The sequence below is a fragment of the Carassius gibelio genome, chromosome B12 (genome assembly GCF_023724105.1).
Source record: "Carassius gibelio isolate Cgi1373 ecotype wild population from Czech Republic chromosome B12, carGib1.2-hapl.c, whole genome shotgun sequence".
Classification (NCBI taxonomy): Eukaryota; Metazoa; Chordata; class Actinopteri; order Cypriniformes; family Cyprinidae; genus Carassius; species Carassius gibelio.
In genome coordinates, this window is record NC_068407.1 from 14,960,759 (window position 1) to 14,966,758 (window position 6,000).

Sequence of the window (6,000 nt, forward strand, 5' to 3'; positions counted from 1 at the left end):
AAACAAATACTTAGATTTAATTCACACTGACAAGCTAAACCAACATATCTGATTATTACCGGTTCAGGGCTCATGGATAAATTATTTCTGGCCAGAGATACGTGAGAAATAGGAGAGATGAATCACCGCTGTGATCACGAGCGTCTGGAGTAAAGAGCTCAGAGAAAACGAATTTATTCCTGTTTTAAAGCTTTTAAAAATAAATTATTACAGCGATATCACACAATCAACCAATTAGAACACACCAAGAGCTAAATTAAGATGTTTTTGAACTGTTTGTGTGAAAATGAAATATTTGCAGCTGCCTATCTGAAATCACCGCTCCGATCAGCGCGTACAGTGTCGAGCTCAAAACAAACGAATTTATTCTTGTTTAAGAGCTTTTTTAAATAAAATATTACCACAAATGCACACAATAAACCCACTGTAACACTACAAGAGCTAAATGCAGGTGTTTGTGACCAGTTTAAGTGTGCAAGACTATTTGAAAGCGCGACTGGCAGAATAACATATCTCTCGAGCTGCAGGATTCTGGCTTTCGTCGTACGAACGAACACATCACAGACAAGATTATTTCAAAATACATAATAGCTTGGCGAATATAAACGAAAACAGCCACGTGAACATAAACTGGATCTACTGGATTTGAATATTAAAGTGACCACATTTACCACTTGCTTCTGTCTTCAATTTTAATCTATATAAAAAAGGAAACTCATTCGACTTGGCTGCTTTTTTAATGTGTGTGTATTTATTTATTTACCTTTTTATACATTTTGTATAATTTCATAGTTTGTGTATTACAATTATGAAAACAAAAATAAATTTAGCCACTCACATAGAAATAGCTTAGGCCTTAACCTTTTTCTGTCAGTTTTAGGGATTTTTAAAAATCCTAAAAAAAACTTATTTGTGCTGCAAATAATAATTTCAAACTCATTTGATACTGACCTATGACATCCTGTGACATTATATTTATTTGAATTTACATAATCTCATAGATGTAACAGTAAATCTGTTCAGCTCACAGATCAATACTAAGCTGTAATGCAAGCAGAACTTTCACAAATGCTTATGAGTCATTTAAGGATTTGATAACACTGTAAAATAATGTCTAATTTGTTAACATTAGCAAATTCATTGATAACACTTTATAATAACTGCACTCATTAGTAAATAGTCAGTTCATGCTTTATAAAGCCTTGTCCCAATATTAATAGTCAGTAGTAAGCAGTTTATAAATACAGCTATAAATAGCTTGTCCTTGGTTTATAAGCACATTTATTAAAAAGGAGAGTAAAGGATCAGTTATCTTCCTATGAAAAATAAAAGATAAAAATAAACAAACAACAACACAGATTGATACAGAACTCAGAAATTTTATTGTGGATTTATGATAAAATCAGCCTGTAAATGAATTCATACTCCTCCTCATACTACTCCATACTCCTTTTTCAACATTATGCCTATATACTGAGATGTTAAATTGTGAATGGGTTTAGGATAGCTTAAATGGTGTTGCCATAGAGATTTATTAAAGTAACATAAAAAATACAATATTTATTTTACTATATCTTTAAAATTTTTCATTCTAACTCTTAATAATTTTTTATATAAGTAGAAGTCCTCATTTGAAGGAAGCACAGTAAGTTTCATAGCTTTATCATTTTCAAGAGCCAGCATAAAATTAAAACTATCATAACTTATAAATCAAGCTTGCAATTCTTAGTACCTATAATGGCCACCAGAGGGAGCTATAGGATTACTTTTAAATAATTATTGTAGAAACGAGTATGATTTAAATAATTTATAGAAATCTTTCAAATAAAATAATATGTATTTTAGGAATTTTACTGATAAAATGACCCTCACTTAATTAGAATAACAAGCTGAAGTATTGTGAACTGTATATTAAGAATAATTCTTAATAGGCTTTATGGACAGATACGTTTTAAGTGACTCTTGAAGGTTCAGCACCACATCCTCTTTTACCACTGTTTAAAGAATTAATCTTACAGAACAGGTGTGAATGAATTTTGGATAGCTTGAATGGTTTTGTCGTGGTGATTTTTTGAAATAATAGTAAAAAAGGAACCAGTAAAAAAAGTGCAGCTTCTAAACACTTCAAAAAAATGTACACATAGAAGACAAGTCATTCTGAGGAAATATGCATAGTTTCATGACTATACAACATTATATGGATGACAGAAAATTAAAAAACATACATCTGATGTCACTCTGTCCCTCTGTCACTGTGTGTGTGTGTTTGTGTGTGTTTTAAGTGAATTAGGTGTGAAACTATCAGTGAGCATTTAGTCTCCAGCGCCAACATTTTACAGAACTGCCACTTTCCTGGAGTCTCAGAATTACAATGTGTCAGGTTCTGAGAGATCTAAGATTCCAAAAAATGATTTAATTAGAATACCATGAAGTATTGTGAAATACTATATATTAAGACTTTATATATAGGCTTTATGAACAGATTAGAGTGACTCGTGAAGGACCAGCACCACCTTCTCTTGTCCGATGGTTTGAGGAATATATCTTTCAGAATCTGGGATTAAGATTTAGGAGCTCATTTTTATTCCACCTCCTTTCCTGAAAGTCTGTCTTGCAGAATTGACTAAAAATTAATCTTCACATTAATTCCTAATTCTTTTGCAATTCTTTTGTCAGTTCTTCTTGACCTGTTTTTCTCTTCCAGCTTTCCTGGACTATTGTATAGCACTCATAAATGATTAAATAAAAAATAATGGTAGTTATTAAGATTGATATGGTTTGGAATTGGTAAAATGTGCTTGGAAAAAAATCACAATAAAACAATGTTTTAATGTTTAAGTTTGGAATATTAACTGACATGAATGAATGCTATATAAATATTGTTCATGTTAACATAATGTTTATAAATGAAATCTTATTGTAAAGTGTTACTAAAGTTATATATATATATATATATATATTGTTCTGTGAATGTGATTTTAAAGTCTAGATGATTCGGATTAACCCTTTAACTGCCATATCAAGTTCAAGTTCTAGTTCAAGTTCAATTTATTTGTATAGCGCATTTACAACAGCCTCCTGGCTGACCAAAGTGCTTTAACATAAGAGCAAGAATATTACACATACATAAAAATAGACCAGACAAAAAATTTAAAACCACCCATTTCAAAATGTAGCATAACACAGTAGTCAGTACACTAAGGAAAATAAAAAAGTTTTTAGCAAAGATTTAAAAATAGACAAGGAAGGGGCCAGTCTGATCTCTACAGGCAGGGTATTCCAGAGTCGTGGCCCAGCCACTGCAAATGCACGCTCCCCTCTACGCTCCCCTCTATCCTTTAAAACCTCACTGCCAGAGGGATATTGTGAATGCATGTGCCCTGCTGGGCACAGTTTACCTGATGCCACCGGGGTGGTGATGGCATTGGTGGCTTGAGCCCGCCATCGCTGCTTGCAGCTATATTTATTATTATTATTATTATTATTATTATTATTATTATTATTATTTTTTTCCAACGTCTCGGGGGCTTTTGGGGCCCTTAACGTGCTTAAAAAGTCTTGAAAATTGGCACACAGATTGGAACCTGCGGCCATTAGGGCCGGGCAGAGACTGATACACGGGCGTGGCACAGGGGCTCTACAGCGCCCCCTGGAATATGGAGGGCCATATATCATACATTCTTGCTCGTAGACGTATGAAACTCGGTACACATATAAATCTCATCAATCCAAACAACTTTTGTATTGCATATCATAGGCTCCGCCCAACAGGAAGTTGGCTATTTAGGGTTTAGTATTCAAATTTTTCGTCAAAGTTGTGGGGGCTTTTGGGGTCCTTAACATACTCAAAAACTCTTGAAAATTTGCGCACACTTTGGAATCTGTGGCCTTTAGGAGCCTGCAGAGGCTGGGACCCGGGCGTGGCACAGGGGCTCTACGGCGCCCCCTGGAACACAGTCAAAAATTTTGATGTATAGCTCACACATACTTGCACATATTCATATGAAACTCAGTACACATATAGATCTCATCGTGCCAAACAACTTTCGTATTGCATGTCATAGGCTCCACCCAACAGGAAGTCAGCTATTTAGAGTTATGTAAAAAGCGCATGCTCTGGAATTTGAAATACTTGTCATAGGATTTTTTCTCGATTGCCGCCAAACTCGGTCAACATGATCTCAAGACACTGGGGATGAAAAATTGCCAGGGGATTTTTGATATCTCGAAAGGTTTGCTCGTGGCGAGGCGTTGAAATTATGGCGAGAAATGAGAAACAGGAAGTGTCTAATACCGTCCACATACATTTCCTGATTTTAATCAAACTTCATCAGATTATTCGTTGTATGATGTCGATCGCATATATGTGACTATTAGGAGTCAAAGTTATAGCGCCACCAACTGGCAGAAGGAAGTGTGTCATTTTCAAAATGATTTGAATTCAGCATCTTATTATTACTCGATTTGCTTCAAACTTCATCAGAATAATGTTAAAACACAGCCGATATAAATCTGCAAGGGGGATATTGATATCTAAAAAATTGTTGGCGTGGCAACATGTCAAACTGGAATACTTCTCAGGTGATTTTGAGGCAAATAACATACTTAGAATTTCACAAAACTCTGAACACACATCAGTATTTCTGATAGGAACTTAAATTGTGAATGGATTTTGGATAGCTTGAATGGTTTTGCCGTGGTGATTTTTTTAAATGACCTTACAAAGGGAATCATTATTGTATTTTTAAATTGCAGCTTCCAAACACGTCAAAGAATTTTTTTCATACAGATGAAAAAGTCATTCTGAGGAAATATGCATAGTTTAACGACTTTACAACACTGTATGGATAACAGAAAATTAAAAAACTGTCAGACATCTCATCTCACTCTGTCCCTCTGTTTGAGTATATGTGCTTCAGACTTCCATTGTCTGAGAGAAATAGCGCCCCTACAGGTGCAATTACCGGACTTTTACTTTCACTTTTAAATCGGTTAAAAATACAAACAAATACTTAGATTTAATTCACACTGACAAGCTAAACCAACATATCTGATTATTACCGGTTCAGGGCTCATGGATAAATTATTTCTGGCCAGATATATGTGAGAAATAGGAGAGATTAATCACCGCTGTGATCACGAGCGTCTGGAGTAAAGAGCTCAGAGAAAACGAATTTATTCCTGTTTTAAAGCTTTTAAAAATAAATTATTACAGCGATATCACACAATCAACCAATTAGAACACACCAAGAGCTAAATTCAGATGTTTTTGAACTGTTTGTGTGAAAATGAAATATTTGTGGCTGCCTATCTGAAATCACCGCCTCCGATCAGCGCGTACAGTGTCGAGCTCAAAACAAACGAATTTATTCTTGTTTAAGAGCTTTTTTAAATAAAATATTACCACAAATGCACACAATAAACCCATTGTAACACAACAAGAGCTAAATGCAGGTGTTTGTGACCTGTTTAAGTGTGCAAGACTATTTGAAAGCGCGACTGGCAGAATAACATATCTCTCGAGCTGCAGGATTCTGCCTTTCGTCGTACGAACGAACACATAACGGACAAGATTATTTCAAAATACATAATAGCTTGGCGAATATAAACGAAAACAGCCACGTGAACATAAACTGAATCTACTGGGTTTGAATATTAAAGTGACCACATTTACCACTTGTTTCTGTCTTCAATTTTAATCTATATAAAAAAGGAAACTCATTCGACTTGGCTGCTTTTTTAATGTGTGCGTATTTATTTATTTATCTTTTTATACATTTTGTATAATTTCATAGTTTGTGTATTACAATTATAAAAACAAAAATAAAATTAGCCACTCACATAGAAATAGCTTAGGCCTTAACCTTTTTCTGACAGTTTTAGGGATTTTTAAAAATCCTAAAAAAACCTTATTTGTGCTGCAAATAATAATTTCAAACTCATTTGATACTGACCTATGACATCCTGTGACATTATATTTATTTGAATTTACATAATCTC